At 48.9% G+C, this 18,643-nt stretch overlaps 1 long non-coding RNA gene across 3 annotated transcripts in view; it reads left to right on the top strand.

Moving 5' to 3' along the window:
* The window catches only part of LOC119157341, a 41,905-nt gene extending 24,821 nt beyond the window's left edge, over window positions 1-17,084 (top strand). For 2 of the 3 annotated variants that reach the window (XR_005107498.1, XR_005107497.1), the window contains 3 exons: window positions 7,868-9,476; window positions 12,599-13,507; window positions 15,343-17,084. This is a non-coding gene — a long non-coding RNA (uncharacterized LOC119157341). The remainder of the gene's footprint in view (window positions 1-7,867; window positions 9,477-12,598; window positions 13,508-15,342) is intronic. The other variant, XR_005107499.1, reaches the window with a different exon arrangement.
* The last annotated feature ends 1,559 nt before the right edge of the window (window positions 17,085-18,643 follow it).

The following is an 18,643-nucleotide window of genomic DNA, read 5'->3' as shown; positions in this document are numbered from 1 at the left end:
TAACACCTTAAATCTTTACCTTGGCAAAGTGGCAGCCTGCATTAATATATAATAGTATAAGCTAAATCAAGGAACATAAATATAGTGGACTACCTCACATCGGCTTCCACGTGGATGCAGAAGTGAAATAATACATTTTCTGATTGGGAAAAAGCCTGAACCGAGACCAGCTTAGTCTTGAAAGACGTATCATACCTGCTTATTTTAATAAGGACTGCTGGCTTTTACCTAGAATAAAACATGCCTGCATGATTTCCTAATTGTTCTATAATTATGATGGAAAAAATGAAGAGAAATGTGTATTTATCCCAAAGCCATTACACGGAACATCTGTGAACTCCAAGTCAGGTAAGGTTACAGCCGGTGATCGACTGTGTTTCGAGTGTAGATTTGGGGGTTGTTACTCTGCGAGTAGATTATTATTATCTATTATCTATTATAGATATTATTATCTATTACAGCACTTTTTTCGTAGAGAACGTGTCAGGTGGAGGCTCTGACAGCAGGTAAGATGCGTTGCCACGTGTGAAGCAGGCAGGTGGGAGTCTGGGTATGGTTTGTATGTGGTATGTGCACGTTGAGCTGGAGTCAGGGCTTGTGGGGAGCTGTGCAGGGGCTCCCGGCTGCCCTCTCCTTGTGGAAGAGCAGGTGAGAGCTGGGTTGCACACGCGACAAACGTATGCACAAGCAGGTGATGTTCTCTCACCGATAAAAGACTGATTGAACAAAGGGTGGTCAGTGAGGACCCACTGTGGAAATCACAAGGAGAAGGGATTACCTGATAGAAAACAACTGCAAGATCAAATAAGTGAGTATTGCTAGAGGCAGGGCAAGAGGTGTTCTGCTGTATCTGCAGAAGGGCCGGGTTTACTGTGGAGCCCAAATCCCTGTGGGAAAGGTGGAGAAACTGTGAGACACACAGATTTTCAAGCAAAAGCTCAAGTACAACATTGGGGTTAACCTCTGTGAGGTCCCCAAATGCATCCAAGTTGCCAACCTTTCCCTCTTCACCACTCGCTGCATGGCTCACACCAGTACCCAACTTAGTTTAATTGGGACCCAGCCAATTCCCCAGTTGCTCCTTGTTAATTTAGCTCCGCTCAGGCAGGGGTAGTTGGGGGGTTGTGGTTGCTGAGCTCTGTCTGCTTGGCTGCAGCTGCTGTTTTGGGGGTATGTTGCTTGTTTGGGCTCTTCTGGCCTGCTGTTTTCTAGTGGCACTTAGGGACTCTCTGGATGCCCTGGGGCACCTTAGATCTCGCAAGCTGTTAGACTCGCACAGCAGCATGGCTTCCCTGGACCAGCCCAGCCAGCAGCACCCAGTGCCTGCAGCCAAGGGAGATGGAGAGAGGGTAAGACTTGCCCCTGCAAATGCAGGTAGCTGAAGGCGGGGGGTGACATGGAAAGCCTAGTCCGTCATCATTGTGCTTGGGGTGTACAAGCCCGTGTCTGTCCAGTGGTTTTCCAGCGAAGATGGCCTCAGCAGGTGGTTGCTTTTCAGCTTTGCTCTTCGTGTTGCTTCCTGGGGCTGCCGGGCTGGTTACTGTGGATGGGCTGCTGTAGCTCCAGGGAGGTTATACCTGCCCCAGTGCCCACCCAGGCTCTGTTGGCTTTCACAACCCCCCTGCCTGCTGGGATGGTGGCACGACTTGGCCCTTTCTCTGTCATGAGAGGTAGAGACTCAAGCCCTGTGAAGCCTTTCTAGTTATCTGCCTTGCTGGTTTGTGTGCATCTGTAGGGATGCAGCTGTAAAGAGATAAACAGACCATGGAGATCTCGTAGTTTAATTTCAGATTGTCATCCAGAAGTAATGGGGTAATTATCTTTCTAAATCTGTGTGTTTTGACAATGTAGAAAACAATTAGAAGTCAAGCAGGGGTCATTGACTTGCTTTATTCTTGTTCTAGAACAACAAAATATAAATGATGACATCAACGGTGTGTCAAGGTTGTCAGTAAGCGCAGAAATGTGTCATGTCTCTGTCCTGCCTGGAACGAAGACTTCACCCTTGTGTGCTCTGGGTTCTGTTTGTTAAAATACACCAGGCAGAAGGAAAAGCAAACTGGGGCTCTGTGCTTAGGTGTACCCTAGCCATGCAAGGAGACACGGGTGGAAACTGAGATCCAGGGGTGAGACCCGCTGAGCTAGCTTTGTGTGTGAAGAAGCTGGTTGCTTTGCTGCAGAATAGGAGGTGACAGAGGAGGTGAGTGAACAGGGGGGCCTGAACAGGGCGAGCGATTGATTTAGTTGTAGCAAGTGTGTTTGCAAAGGCTAATCTCTGAAAGCAATTGGCATGATCAGATCCAGCTCTCAATTCATGTACGGTCAGGCTGTTGCCTAGTATAGCCTGCCCATCTCACTTAGCATCCAAAAGCTAGCAGCAGTTTGTGCCAGGAATATGGGATGAGTCATTTGAGCTGTCTTGTTTGAAGAAATCGGGTCCCTGATTGCACTGGTTGTTCAGAAGCCTTCCTCTCTCTCGCTGAGAAGAACAAAGTCTGCCCAGAAGATGTGGAGGGTTTTTTATATATGCAAATAATGTCCTTCATTAAGTTTATTCTTTGTCTAAGTAGGAGTTCAGGGTACCCTCCATGCTTCACAAGACAAAAGATGGTACAAGGCATCTGCACCACGTGAGAGGCTATTTTTAGGCTGGTTATGGGCCTCCTCTAATTTAGCATCACCAGACAGTTCAGGTGAGCAAGTGCCTCTGGAGATGGGCTGGTGCAGAGCAGAATACAGCTTGCTCAGAGCAGAATCAGCTACAGCAGGCAGCCCAGCACTGTCCCGACTTGGGTTTTGAGTATCTCCGAGGATGGAGACTCCACAGCCTCTCTGAGCAACCTGTTCCTTTTTGACAACCCACCCAGTAAAAAAAAAAAAAAAAACACAACAAAACAACAACAACAAAAAAATAACCACCAAACTTTCAATTTTGTCACTGTGCCTAGAAAAGTCCATGGAGGAGAGTCTGGCTCCATCTTCTTTGCTTTCCCCTCACCAGATATAAGATCCTCCTGGAACCATCTTAAGAATGGGTGTATTTTTATCTTTTCCAGAAATTGCGGTTCAGCTGTCAAACTTGTAAAAAACCATCCATCTTCTACATCCACCTTTTCCCCTCTCTTCCCCCAACACCATGTTTTTATTGGACTGGTTCTGCCGGCTGTTGCTCTGTTTGCCATCATCCTCTTCTGGAGGGTTGGATGTTTTCCCCGGACGCCAGTCAGCCTCCTTGGCTCTCCACATCCCCCACTTCCCTGCAGCGTGCCAGCTCCCGGGCTGAAGGGTGCTAGTGGTTTGGTGGCCTGCCTTGAGTCACGTACCCAAAGGGTGGCTGGACCTTGGGATAGGGACTGAGTCTTGCTCCTGAGGAGCAAAAGGGTATAAACTTGACTTCCCCTAGTACATATGTTCAGTAAGACAGCAGCTATAGAGCTGCCAAGAGGAACCCAGGAGAAAAATGAAGTGTGGGTTGGGTTGTTTTTTTTTCCTGTTCTCTCATAGATGGAGGCATTCTTCATCTAGCGCTATAAACTGCTAAGCCTCTAGGTCATAAACAAAAGAAATAATTTAAATAATAAAATTATCATTTTAAACCAGGCATAGTCAGCATTACAGCCCTGCTTCCCCCAAGCGCTCAGCGTGTGCCCTGGAGCAGGCACTTGCAGAATTCCCTGCAAGGGCTCGAAGAGGTGCTGGCCCTTAAAAAGAGTCAGGGAAAACAAGGTTAAGGCAGACTTCTCAAATGGTATCAAAGCATCATTTGAACCAACAGCTTGCTCTAAATGCTCTGCCCTGTACTGGGGGCTGGTGGGGTCTGCTGAGCAGGACAGGCTCCTTCCAGGCTGGACCTCTGCGAGCAGATGGTGGGGGATGGGTTGGGGACCAGCTGGAGATAGCCTTCAGTTTCCATAACCAAACCTGCTCCTCCTCTTCTCTCGAATGAGCAGAGTACTGGCTCACAGCTCCGTGTCCTCCACAGCTACTTCTCATGCTGGGGTCAGAGAGAGAAAGTGGGCAGAGGTTCACGCTTCACAGCCAAGCTCCTTTAGAGCTGCAGAGTCTTATTTAGACAAGGAACTGAAAAGCAGAACCCCAAAATAAACAGGTTTTATCCTTTCATATCTTTGTAGCTCTGGGGTTTTTTTCTCTTCCCAAACAAACATTCTCTCTTACATATAAACACTGATATTTCCTTCAATAAACTTCCAGCAGAGGTCTGAAATAGCTGCATCTCTCTAGAAAGTCACATAATTTGAATAATTCCTGCTTCTGACAGGCATTAAGGAAACAGTTGTCTGTAAGTAGAGTACCTCCTGTTTTGCAGTTAAAAAACAAACAAAAAAAAAAAAGCAAAAAAGCAGTACTTTGAAGAACAAAAATCTCAGAAACTTATGTTTTTTATTGCTGCACTTATGCTCCATTTCGCATTTCTACTGGAAATGACAATTTTGAGTTTGAGGAGTTGGCGGACTGTATTTGTGTTAAGCAAAGCAGTGATGTTGCCAGTTGTGTAGAGCAGGTAGGAAACAAAGTTTTAAGCCCTAGGGAAGCTGGCAATGTTTGAATATATGTTGTGGAGTGGGAAAAGTGTGACAAAGTCATAACTATTTTGCAAATCAAAGCATTCAGAAAGGTTTCTGCTTAAAAGGGGTCTGCTTTTTGATTGGCGCATCTGTCAAAGCCACCCACTCTTACCTGACTGAAGCTACATGTTCAGAATCACTTAGATTAGAAAAGACCTTTAAGATCATCGAGTCCAACCATTAACCCAGCACTGCCAAGCCCACGCTAACCCATGTCCCTAAGCACCACATCTGCACATCTTTTAAATCCCTTCAGGGATGGTACTTGACCACTTCCTTGGGCAGCCTGTTCCAACACTTGACCACCCTTTTGGTGAAGAAATTTTTCCTAATATCCAACCTAAACATCCCCTGGTGCAACATGATGCTGTTTGCTTTTGTCCTGTCACTTCTTACTTGGCACAAGAGACTGACCCCCACCTGTCTACAGCCTCCCTCCAGGTAGCTGTGGAGAGCAATCAGGTCTCCCCTGAGCCTCCTTTTCTCCAGGCTGAACCCCCCCAGTTCCCCCAGCCTCATACTCTAGACCGTTCAATTACAGTTGCACGAAGCCAACACACATTTTTTTGTTCTAGCGAGCAGGAGCCCTCCTGACAGGCTTTTGGCTGTAAGGTCTTCTGTCCTATCTAGTATGCATGGTGTGTAAATTATTTGGGATGAAACCTTCCCTAATCCCTGCAGTTATTCTGATTTTCTCTGTTTTGGGAATTTTGTAAGAACTTGAAACATCTCTCCATGATCTTACATCATCAAAGCGCACTGATCTTCTTTTTGGTTTATTAGCTTAAAACATCCTGGAGTTTTCATATTTCCTTGCAAGTCAGGCTGGAACTGCCAAGCTTCTCTTTCCCTCTTTGTGGCTGTTCTAACCGAAAAAGAATTAAATTTTGCCCGTCTAATAGCCATGACCTTTTCAATCTCAAGTGCTTGTACTGAATTTCACCTGAGCTAGCAACTTTTCCTCCAGCATCCAGAAAAAACTCTTCGCCCTACAAATAACTTTCACAAATGCAAAAACTGGTCACTAATCAGACGGGAGAAATGTCTGGCATTTGGTGAGACTCGCTAAGCTGGTGGTTTTCAACACGTGCGATGCTGCTAAAGGATGCCTGGGAAGGAAGTTAGCTGATATTTGCAACCAGCCTCTTCCACCACTGGGATGTCTGGGGCAGGGAGGTGATCTGATCAGTAGATATTCAGTAGCACTTAATTTGTTGCTATTGATCTTGCAGCAGAGGTACCAGACGCTGTGATCAAACACCTGGCTGCTCAACCAAGATAAAAGGCTCCTACTTCTGATTTCATTTGCTAATAACATGCTCGTTTTGAGGCTTGTTGTGCAAACCCCACCACCACATAGGGAGGAGGCAAGGGATGCTCTTGGGTTTCAGGGGATTGCCCAGGTGGCTGGACATGCCTCAGCTCACACCCTTGTCAGGGAGAAAGATGCTTTCTGCAGAGCTTGAATTGTACCAGGATAAGCAGGAAGGGAACTGGAGAGAGACAGGGAGCTGAACCGGTGTCCGGCTGGTGGGCAGTTCGTCTGGCAGGAGGAGCTGAAGGCAGCAGAAGCATCCCCTCTGTCCTAAGCAGGCTGGGATGCTCCATGTTTATGTTTTTGTAGTTTTCTAGCCTCACACAGGAAAAAAGACTAGTTATCGTGAGAAGCATGCCATATGTTGTTGCATATGGCTGAAACATCTGCATATGTACCCAGGGATCTGATATATATGATGAGCTTCTGTTACAAATCTAACAGTGGAGGAATTAGCTTTTGGATTTTTTTTTTTTGTTTTGTTTAATCTCTACCGCTCTTTGAGGGAAGTTAGCTTTCTGGCTTTGCCTTCATGGGATTTCATGAAACCTGTGAGGATCGGTGCACGTAGAAAGTAGAAAGTACTGAGAGTTGTTTGTCCAGGAGCCACCAACACTCCAGCCATTGCTGGGTATGTCTGAAGGCTGAAAGAGTTGTCCAAATTTTTTGTTTTGGACAAAAACTGCTGCTACCAAGCAAGCAGCAGCAGAGAGAAACAGATTCAAACTAAAACTATTCAAACAATCCACACAGATACTTTCGCATCTTCCGTCATCCTTTTTGTCCCTAGCTGATTCCTATGACTCATAAATGTAGCTCAATATGAAGAAATCACAGTGTTCTGTGCATCCAATAGTGACATTGTTAAGGTAAAGAATTTAATAGGGTTACAAAACTGAGCTGAACAGCAAAAAAAAAAAATAAAATAAATAAATCTGTAGTCATGGCAGTTCAGATGAAATAGGATAAATAATACTGCTCCTCATTTTTAAAGGTGGTCACTGATAACCCAGCTGCCTGGCTAATGTAGGACATTCAGAAGCAGCGGCCACAGGACATCTGTTCATCATATATGGGAAACCTTCCATTTTCCCCAAAGTTATGGTGTCTTCATCAAGACGGAGTTTATAAAACACTGATTCTGTGTTGTGTTCATACAGCAGCTAGCGCAAGGGAATCTCCCATCCCTGCAAAAGTCGTTAGGGAAAATACCACAAATCAGTGAATAAAGTGATGTTTGTCTAGTTCCCCACTGAGCTAGGGGGATGGAGCTCCTGAGGAGCCCTGTCATGCGGGGTCTGAAGCACGAAGTGGTTCTCCTAGCCACATGCGAATGCATAAAGATCCACCTCGTTCAGTTGTACTTGTGGTGCAAAATTCTCAATCACATGTAAATTCCCCCAAAGCTTTCAAGCAGATGGTTTTTTTAGGCAGATGGTGTGGGTGGATAAGGGGTGAAGAGATGGAAGATCATCTGACAAAACAAACAGAGGGACTGATTGAACTAGTCCATAAATATAAATGTATTCCCGACAGCATTCTGTGTGCTTCTTTTCATCATCCTACAGAGGGTGGACTACTGATGGGTTCAAGCAGATGGTAGGTGGGGGAAAGCGAGTCATCTGGGTTTGTTTGACTTGTGTTGCTTGCTCCCTGATGGAAGAATTCTTCACCTGCATCCTGCTGTCTCCCATGTGTGAGAAAGGCCGATAATAACGCACACGGGTCCAAGGGGAATGTCTAAAGGTCAGCGTTTGGAGGGTGCTTTCAGGCTGCAGGTGCTGAGGAGCTGCTGTCTGGCAGCATCACAACTAGCAGATCAGAGCAGGAGATGTCCTTGTGCTCTGACCACAGCTGGGGGTTTTTGCCACCTTTCTATTCACACAGCATGTGTAAAGGCCTTACTGGAATATATGATTTATATTACCATTGCAGATTTCAAGTTGGTATTTTGTTTTCATTTCAGGCACCCTGAGACCACAGCCAGGACATGTTCTAGCGACACAGCTGGTGGGTCCTACAGCTTGTACCTTACTACTCCGGGCACCGCAGGAGAGCCTAATGTGTGCAGCTGCCTGGAGGGGAGAAGGGCAGGGAGAGAAAAGCCTTGGTCTGAACAACGCTTGACTGCCTATTACACCTCTAGGTTCTCTGGGAATTGCAATGATACCTTTTACTTAAACTCTGACAGAGCCCCTATGACCCAATTCCCTCATGATTTGTAAGATTGAGCTTTAATAAGCTGAAGGTATGCAGAGAAAAGGACAGACTTATTAACTAAGGCAGCTTAATGAGGAGGCATGGGGAGACAACTCCGTCCTGCCTTTTTGCCAGGTGATGCCCCAGCATCTCAGGAACGTGGTGTGGGTGTGTGGGCAAAGAGGGAGGGAGTCATCCCGGAGCAAACCAGGAGCAGGGCGCTATCTGCACCTTGGTAAAGGTGAAGGTCTAGGTCACAAGGGTGGTCACAGCCTCATGAAAGGGCTCATCTGAGGTGGGTGGAACCTTGCTGTTAACTTTATCTTAATCTTTCAGGTTTAGCTCTTTGCAACTGTTGTTGCATAGCTGCTTTAAAATACTTTTTCAAAATATTCTTCCTAAAGCTTGCCAAGCAGCAGTGCTGGCTGCGGGCTTGCATTTCTCCAGCACCTGTGGGACTGTCACTGCTCCGGGTGCGTGGCCTGGGACCAGGCTGCTGTGGGGAGCTGAGCTGGGCAGGCAGCGGCACTGCCTTCCCCGGGCACAGCTGGGGCTGGAGGAGATGCTCTGAATCCCAGGCAGAAGTCTGGGGGTCTCGGCTGTTTTCAGCTCTCAGGTGGGACCCCTGAGGGGCTTTGTGGTGTTTAATCCCTTAAACTCACAGGGCTCATGCTTGCTGCAGGGAGCTGCCTGCAGTGCTGCGGGCTCAGGCAGGGTGAGGGGGTGGCAAGGAGATCAGAGGCATTACCGGGCATTCCTGAAAATAGTCCCTTATGAAATAGCCTCCCTCCATGCATACAAGTCCCTACTCAGAGGGAAGCAGTGGTAGGAAGATGGGATTACTCACTCCCGCCCTACAAGCAGGTGAAGAGCTGGCAGTACCCAAGGGCAGAAGTGTTGCTGCTCTGTGCCTGCTGCCAGCCCGTGGTGAGGCAGGCTGCCGAGCCCCCCCTTCTCTGCAGCAGCGTTGCAACAAGTCTTTAAGGCACGTCTGACGTGCCGCTTTAATGCTCCAGCAGAGTTCCTCAACATCACGCTTGATGGGGAGATGACTCAATGTATTACAGCATATCAAAGGGTTGACTGCCCGTCCAGGGCAACACTCGCAAATCTTTCCAACTGACGGAATTGTTTCAAGACAGCTATAATTAGGTGTAATAACTGCAGTCATAATTGAATCTCCTCATAATGGGGATATCTGCTGCTTAATTCGGTATTAAAATGATCTACTTCAATATTGAACCAACACTTCAGAGAAATCCATGAAAAAAATACATTGTAAAACCATCAGATTTGTGCAGGTCTCGGGTGAAAACTATTGAAAACATGAGAGAAAAGAGCCCAGACTGAAGCCTTGTACTTCAAAATAACACAAGGTAAGAAATAATGTATCATCAGTTTATTCAGTATCGCTTGCAACCTGCTATTATATGTCAGAGAAAAGAGAGCATATGATTCCTACAGAAGGTTTCTTGGATGGCAAAGATTCCTAGATACTGCTTAATTATCACGTGCCAATAGCTCAGCATTTGTGGAAGGTGTCATCTAATTAAACCAGAATTTTTAAGTACCAGACAGCATGAAGACCAGTAATAAGAGAGCAAGATCCGTCTGTATTACAGATGGGATGTGCAACTCTAATAGTATGGCTTTAGGCAATATTTAATTGAGTAGTTAAATTATCTTTTCCAGACGGGAAAATAAATTACTGCTCATCTCTCCAATTTATTTTAGCTTCTCCACATTCTGTTTCCTGAGGGAGTGGTGAGGGAGTGTGGGACATCCCCAAATATGCCCAGGATGATTTATTCTCCCCATGCACCATAACTCTTCCGTCAAGGAGAATGGCTTATAGGCATGTGGAAGTTGGTGTGTACGTAACAGCAGCTGTATGCTCCTCTTTCTTTTAAGGGATGTGCTGCTAATTGCTGTGGTGGGATCACAGAGATCCAGTTATACACTTACATGTGTGTGTTTTTATATATATTTTAAAAAAGCATACACGCCAGAGAAAGAATTGCTAGTTGCACATGCTGTAGTCAAATCCAGAGCGCATGTCCTGCCGGGGCTGTGCAGTTGGCCCAAGGAAGTTTTCCAAGCTCTGAGACAACCTGAAAAATCTTCCGTTTGACTCACATCATTTTGTAGAATGGGATTATGTGGGGAAATTGTGTCAAAGTCCAGACTGTCATTCCTCAGGTTGCCCAAACTCAGCCAAATCAGAACACAGAAATGCATGATGCTCTGCATGGTGCATGGGAGCAGAACTGAAAATATTGGGAAATTACTGTTAATTAATTATCAGATCCCCACAATAACAGGTTTCCAGGCTGGATGAACTTTCCCCGCAGTCAACTGTCTGCATGCCAGGATAGCCCTGTGAGGGCTGTATGAGCTTTCGTGCTTTACACTGACTACAGGAGCACAGCAGGTATTGGATCTGGCATGAAATCTGCTGCCACAAAGTCACTCCTCGGAAAGTCTTGAGCAGATCCGAGTCAGCTGCTTGGGCTGGGACCAGCCTGCTGCTTTGTGGCGTGTGGCTGTGATGGTTTTGACTGAGTGCTCCAAGCCTGAAAACGGATTTCTCACTTTTTGCAGAACCACAGCCCGAATCCCCTGTGACTTCTGAATATTTTTGGATGTAGTAACAGGGCCATGTGTAAGGCAGAGTGCTGGACTTAGTCTGCCCATTTCCAACCAAAGTCACAACTTGCTTTCCAGCTGGCTAGTTCCCAGTCACGGGTCTTGGCTGTGGGCTGGATGAGATAATCATGTTCTCCTTGTGTGGCCTGAAATTCCACCAAAATTCTGGTGGGAAGAGGAAGGAGAAGTAGCTTTTACAGCTCCTTGGGAAGAGAGGCTCTGTATCAGTGCAGGATGATCTTGTTGTTATTGGAGTATTATTACATCTGAGAGTGACTTAAGGGACTAGAGAAAATGGCTTTTAAAATTACAGGTGGTCTATTTTTCCCCTTGGTAAAGGGGTTTTTTCTAACAAAGTTAATAAAAGATTGCTTTAATGAATATGGATGCTTTTGTTGTATCGCCTGGGAACTCCATGGGCTGTAGAAGAAGATGTCTTCAGGGGGAAATGCTAACTAGAAAAGCAGACGGTGCTAAGCTGACATAACTGAAATGTTTCTCTCCAGACACGCTAAGCAGAGAGTGCTTCCAGGCTGCAGGAATGCAGTGTGGTTGGCAGGAGCCTGGAAGACTCCTGTGCTTGATCTCAGTTTTCACCTGTGCTGATCCCTTTAGTGACCACACAGCTGAGCTGCTTCCCGTTTGCCCAGAGGTGCTTAACAGTGAGCAGAGATGGGTCTATGGGAAGGGGCAAGGAAAATCTGCTTATCCACAGAAAGGTTGGGACCCTGGGTTTGATAAAAGTCCCAGTGGACACTTTAATGCTGCAAATCTGCTCCACAGGCAGGAGCATCCCCACCTCTTCCCTCCCACTCTGGCAACCTGCTCTTCTGCCTTTGATCTTGACCTTGCTTTCTCTTAACCAAACAGACTTCAACAGCTCTGCAGTCCCTCCCGTGAGGAGGAGGTTTGCTTCGCTTTGCTCGGTTCCTCTTTTCACTGCCCTGCAGGTATCTGATAGAGATGGAGCAGACTGCACCTTGCGCATGTGCGAGGCAGGGACCCTGGCCACCAGCCATGGCCAGCGCTCCGCCCTGGGACCTCTGCGTAGGAAGGGGTAAGAAAACAGCCTCTCCAAACAGTGGGTTCCAGGCCAGTGGCCTCATCATCCTTTCAGAGTCCAGCTGTAAAGGCATGGCTCCTTGGGAAAGAATGGGTTCATCTGCCAAGGGGAATTTCCCTCTGCCAGCACCAATATGTGCAGAGCTGGAATTTAGCCCTTCCACCTGCACCAGAAAGGATGTATGTTCACATAATGGCAATTTCATTTTTAAATTGAGTGAGCATAGATGCTCTCTAAGCTGCCTGGAACATGAATTCAATACACACATTTTCTGAAACAGGAGTTACTAGCCAACTCCTTTTCAATAAGCCTCTCTCTCTTAGACCAGTCAAAGTTTAAACCTTACGAGCAGCCACCCCTGAGGCACTGTTCTGTGGCAGGATCAATGCTTTAAGGGGTTGCTGCACAGTGAGGATGCAAGGCTGCTTCTGCACCCAGGACTATACATCAGCAGTAAATTTAATCTCCAGATATATTTTACTGCATCTCCTTGCATGTCCATAAATGATGTTCCATATTGGCATTGCAGAAACACTAAATGCTCACTATTTCTACATTTTTGTTAATTAAAATGTATTTAAAGCCTGAGTACAGATCAACACTGGATTCTAGTGATTTGTTGCTCGCAGTGGTGAGCACTCATTGCCTTTCAGTTCTTGTGCATGCTTCCTGGTTGCAACAGAAGACTTATTTTACTTTCTGGCTTTGAATCTAATAGCTAAAATGCTTTTTTTTTTTTTTTTTTTTTTTAAAGCCTTGACTTCAAAGCTGATTTTCTCTGCCTTTCAGATCCTTCCTTTAGGATGGAGTACCCTGCTGTTGACTCTGCAATAAACTGCTCATTAGAAAGACATCCTGACAGTAATGGATAGACACAGATCTGTTTCTGCTCCTGTACTTTCTGCTCAGGCTGCTCCAAAGGCTGATGGATTTGGGAGAAGCTTAGCTCCAATTTCATTTTTTTAGTGTGAACCAAAGTCTGCTGGAAAGGTACAATTTACTCTCCTCCATCAGCCACAGAATAGATGAAAAATGGATGAGGATATGATTAAGCAGGTGTGGGAGAGCTCTTCCCTATGGAAACCCTGGGGACCAAAGTGGGCTGCAAGAGTGAAAAAAGAGGTAACAGATGACATTGGTCCCTCTGTACGCAAGCCCTGCAGAATGGCATAAGATGCTAATGGTCCCCTGGGATACCTGGCTCCCCTGAGCAAGTCCCAAAAGCCCTGTGAAGTGCGAGTTCCTGGGGTCTGGCCACAGGTCTGTCACCTGTGCAATGCAGCATGCTGTTGTGGAGGCGACTTATTTTAGAAATCCAGTTTAGGGGCTCTACTGGAGGTACCGGCTCATAGAAGTCGAGCTGAGTAGGTGGCTGTTGCTGCCAACACAGCTGTGCCTCTGCACTGGAGCTGTGCTGAAGAGCTCTGAGTCACCCAACAGAGAAGTACCACACAGGCTCTAGCCTCTCACCTCTTGTGTACAAGACCATGAGACAAGCAGCCATGTGTGCACTTTCTGTTTCATTGTGGATTTTATGAACTAAAACCAAGCAGAACTGGAGGTGCTGACTGTGCAGGGCTCAGGCGGCGAGGGACACACAGGTTGGCTGTGCCGGCAGGCTTCACCTGCAGCTTGGGTCCTCTGATCCTCTCCTCCCTGATGCTCCAGGACTTGCTGGTGTGGATGGTGAGACCACTGGTACATTTTCATGGGTGGTACTTTTTACTTTTCAGGTAACATTCTTTCAGGGTTCATCTTTTACAAGCTCTTATGCTCAGTGATAGTTTTTGTAAAGAGTTTGTGCTAGTACCTGCCCACAGCAGGGCAGGCAGGGTCTGGGCACTTGCTGTTCTCTGCCCTTTCAAAGAGATGTTGACGTGGCACGATGGGATGCTGTGGGAAGAAATGGGAGCTTTCTCAAACTGCCCGCTGAGCTCTGCAGTGATTCATACCCTTTCAAAGGCTATTTTAACGCAGGAGCACTGAATTTGCACTTACACTGCTTCTGGCATCTCAGCTATCTCAATATTGAGAAATAGCACTCACACTCCTGCTGTAGGGTGATGACTCTTCCAGGGTCACCATGATGCCTGCGTCTCAGCATCTCCTAGTATGAAAATTGTATCTGCCTACAAGGGAAACTAGTTGTTATTTGTGATCCAGACAGGGTTCAGCTCCTTGGGCTGCTCAAGGAGAAGATGCATGAAAGTTGCGGACCTTTATGCTAGTGCTCACGGCCACCCTGGGGCTCCCTGGAGGGCATGGCCAGGCCTCCTGGGCTCCACCAACCTTCAGTCACTCTGCAGGAGCTGTAGCTGAGCTGTGCTTGGAGGGATCAGAGCACTGCGTACCAACCCGGCCAGGCACTGGCCCAGGTATGGGGCATTTGCAGCCCTCCCGAGGCGGCATTGCCAAAAAGGAAACTGCCTGGAGCAGCTGGCTGAGGCTTCTGCAACACCACCTCCATCTCCCTGCAGTCGGGCTGCTCACAGCTGCGCTGACCCCACTGCTGCAGTGACTTGTTCCACATGCAGCATCACCAGTTGTCTCTGAGAACCTGAATCTGCCACAAGTTGTTGCCTGATACCCAAATTAATCACGCAGTCCCGGGTTTGCTGTTTGCTGCCCAGCCACCTGATCCATCCCCCTCCCGTTGGCTGGGGGTCTGACCCAGCTCTGAGCTCACTGTTCTCTCTGTCTTGGCTGAATGCCTAGAGTTTCCGGAGGGGATACAGGGCTGAGCCATCGCCAAACCAGAAAAAGCAGCGTGCCTTTTTAGCAGATCCACACCCAGAGCATCGCTGCTCTGTGTCTGCTCTTCAGTGTCTCCAGTTTAGTTCTTACACCGTTAACTTTAGCTCTTCTTGTCATCGTGCTGTCTCACACCCCATTGAGAACGAGCATGCTGCTGAAGTTCACACCCCTCCCCTTGCAGTGTGGCACTTCAAAGAAGTCCATGTAGTAACACAAGTGATTTTTATGAAGTTGTAGGACTGTATTTCATTCTCTGAAGGAACACTTACTTCACATGAAGGCTTTGACATTTTTATAGAAATGGCTATAACTGTGTTATTTCATATGAGGAAGAATTTATTAAGCCTAGATCTGGATCCCCTTTTTATATTATGCAAATGACTAATAACAAGCCTTCTTCATTACCAGCTCAGAGCTCAGGCCAGGGCTATTAAACCCTGCTTCCCTTCGGTCTGTGTCTATCGGAGTGCCACATTAGGCTGCAACCTAATCAGAATTCATAAAACCAGCCCAGGCTCATACTGGGATACGAGGCTGCAAAATTAAAACCTGAGTTGCAGAACACGATGTTTCTTTGGCTATTGTGAGAGGAGCAAGCCGAGGTATTTTGGGGCACGGCGTGTTGAATGAGGCATGACGCCACCTTGATTACTTGTGATTATGAAAAATTTCACCACAACCATACAGTGAGGGGAAAAAAAAAGTACAGGTTCATTTATCTCACTGCTCTGGTCAGATTACACATCGGGCAAAAACATCCTGCTTTCTGTGTTTTTCAGGAGTGGTTTCCACTGCGTGCCATCCAGCCATGCAATCTTCTCCTTGAACGCTGCTACTCCTTGCTCTGCTCTCTGCTCTTGCCCCGGAGGTGGCTACAGAGGAGGGCTGGGGTGCCTGTGACGTTCGGCAGAGCTGCGTGGGACATGCCTGGGAGGAGCTCACTGCACCTCCAGTGATGTTGCGACCTTCACACTTGTAAGACTTGTGCTTGGTTCCCTGAAAAATCTTTCAGTTTTGTTTGGGGGTTCCGTGATATGCTAGAAGTTTAAAAGCAAATAGGACCTTTCCTATTGGCACATGAAGCCAACGGAGCAGCAATGTGCCTAAGAGAGTAGTCATCCCAGGCTCGTCTGTTGCTGGATATTTGGGGGCAGTCCTCTGCAAGGCAGATGTGAATTTGAACTTTTATGATGTATCCCAGAAAAAAAGCCTGTTTCTCCTCAATCTGGGATGACCGCCCAACCACTGCAACTGGATAAATGTGCTAGGGAGAATACTTGCTTCTCTGGCTTCCGCATGCTCTGAAAACACCAGCTGAATCAAGCCCTGTAGGTGAGAAAACTAGAGGAAGGACCTTATTTGTGGATGTGGATGGGATTTTGTGGGGGATAAGCATTTCTGTGGATGGATCCAGCCCAACTGATCTGAAGTGGCATGTGCTAAGTGAAAAAATACATATCTGAGGGAGTTCCAGGACATAATTTAATGGAAGAAAGGGAGAAGAAAAAGGCATTCCGGTGAGTTTCATTTTCTTTGCAGGGGAAAGCTACCAACACTCTTCCCAGAGCAATTCCAGGAACTGTAATTATGCTTGTGTGTATCAAAGGAGAAGTGTGTTTACACCTGACCTAGTCTCTGGGTAGATGAGATGTTCTGTCTTGGGAAATTGTCACCTTCAGGCTGGTTGCTCTCACATAACTATTGCAGAGCACAAATTTCCCCCGTGGTGTGGTCGTAGCAATCTGCCAATATTCACCCAAGGCAACAGCGGCCTTTTCTGCTTCCATGGCCTTCAGGGCAGGCTCTGGCTTGACAAATAGTGCTAATATTAATGGCACAGATTCTTCAGAGCTTGGTCTGTGATTTCCATTACATAGCATTAACTTAAAAAAAAAAAAAAAAAAAAAAGAGAGAGAGAGAAATACTAGTATCCCAGCAAAACGCAGTGCTAATTTAGATAGATGGTAATTACCTGCACTAAAATTGAGATTGGACGGGAGCATCAGTAGCTCCCGCTCTTCCTGAGCTCCTGTGCAGCCTTTTGCTAGCACCCCTGGGCACGGCCCAGCTCTGCTGCCATGCCATGTGCCTGCGGTGCTGGTGCGAGGACAGCCACGTGCTGCCATGTGCCACATGCCCGTGGTGCTGGTGCGAGGACAGCCGCGTGCTGCCTTGGGGCTCTGCTTGCCGCTGGGTCCCCGCGGCACCGCTGTGGTTTGAGCCGGCGTGCGGTGGCCTGGCGAGCAAAGAGGGTAAGGAGTGTAAAATGGGAGAGTCTGTCAATGAGAAGTGGACAGTGGATTTTAAAATATTAGGCAATGAAGCACTTTTTTCCCCCTTTAGCAGCCAGAAGGAAATGTCCATGGTTAGGGCTCAGTGGCGTTTCGGTCTCTACTGAAATAATTTGGGAAAAGCGCAGCCTGCTCCTACCCGGGGCCCAGAGCCGCCGCCGCAGGGAAGCGCGGTTAAACCCCCCGCCCCCTGCCCCGAGAGGGCACCGGGGCTCTCGCCGCACCCCAGCCTGGCGGGGGGGGCTCGGGGGGCAGGGGCACCCCGCAGGCTGCCTGCCCGCGGGTGGGGGGTGCGCGCCTGTAGGGGTGCACCCGTGCGTGCCTGTGGGGGTGCGCGTGCCCGCGCCCCTGTGTGCGCGCCCCTGTGTGCGCGCCCCTGTGTGCGCGCCCCTGTGTGCGCGCCCCTGTGTGCGCGCCCCTGTGTGCGCGCCCCTGTGTGCGCGCCCCTGTGTGCGCGCCCCTGTGTGCGCGCCCCTGTGTGCGCGCCCCTGTGTGCGCGCCCCTGTGTGCGCGCCCCTGTGTGCGCGCCCCTGTGTGCGCGCCCCTGTGTGCGCGCCCCTGTGTGCGCGCCGTGGGCGGCGGGTGCCGATTGCCGGCCGCGCAGCACCACCTAGGGGCCGCAGCCTTCCCGGGGCGCCCTGAGCCCCCCGCCCGGCCCGGCTCCGCGGCACCGGCCGGGCTCTGCCCTGGGGCTGCTGCCGGCGGGGAGCTGCCGTGGCTGCGGGGGCGCAACTGTGCCGCCCCCCGGGCCGCCTCCTGCCCGCTTCGGTGGCGCGGGGGGGCGAAGGGCGCCGTCACCTGAGGTCCCGCAGCCCTGGCACCAGCCGGGAGCCGTGTGCCGGCCCGGCGCGGGTGGCGCTTCCACTTGCGGTGCACCGTGCACGGGCGGCCGCGGGAAGAGCACCCCGGCACTGAACGCGTTGCCCCAGGCTCTTTGTAGCATCCCCCCCTCTTTTCGCCAGGTCTCTCCTCGGCCGCCCGAGCTAAGCTAAGCCTCGCTTGATGCGCCTTACCCTCGCGCCGTGCTCGTCGGGGCGCCGGGCCCCCATGGGCTGGGGAGCTGGTGGCACAGCCCCCGGGGGTACCTCCAGCAGGGACGGGGTCCCGCCGCCGGGCACTGGCGGCACCACCGCGCCTTTAAGGTGAAGCTTTGCGGTCTTGCATGGCCGCTGCTTCTGCAGGTAGCGGCGAGCGACGGTTAGCGTGGGGCTCTGAGATGCTGACGCATAGCACGGCAAGTTTCTGCTGTGGTTTTCTTCGTTGAACTACTTCGGAAGGACTTTGCTGGGGAACAGGGCTGAGGACCTTGCTCTTCAGCTCCTCACACGGCTTTGTGTTGCTCACTTTGGGGGGGGGGGAGGAGAACAGGTGAGTGACGTGGGCTTTGGGGAGGAGTGGGACATTGCAGGCTTTTCAGGTGGCCTGAAGGAAAAAAAAATAAAAATCCCCCATGGCATTATGCATTTACCTTTCTAGAAGAAGTGAACCCTAAAAGTGGGCAGTATCTGAGTGCCTAATGTAGGGAAGGGGCTGGGGAAGTCAAACCGCCAGCCAAGTCCCTCTGCTTCAGGCTTGCTGGGGAGGTATCTGGTCAAGCACCAACTGCCTTCGAGTAAGGGGAAAACCAGCCCCAGGGCAGGTAAACTAGCAGGGTATCTGCTGGCCATGGCTTACACCTATCCAGGAGCAGAGCAGCAGCAGCAAGAGTCTGTGCACACAAAGAGAAGACTCAGAGTTAAGCGTTTGCTAGTTTACATCCCTAGGGAAAGACCGTAGTTTTGCCATAGCA

The sequence above is a fragment of the Falco rusticolus genome, chromosome 14 (genome assembly GCF_015220075.1).
Source record: "Falco rusticolus isolate bFalRus1 chromosome 14, bFalRus1.pri, whole genome shotgun sequence".
Classification (NCBI taxonomy): Eukaryota; Metazoa; Chordata; class Aves; order Falconiformes; family Falconidae; genus Falco; species Falco rusticolus.
The sequence above is the reverse complement of the archived record's forward strand: the minus strand, read 5'-3'. Positions and strand labels throughout refer to the sequence as shown.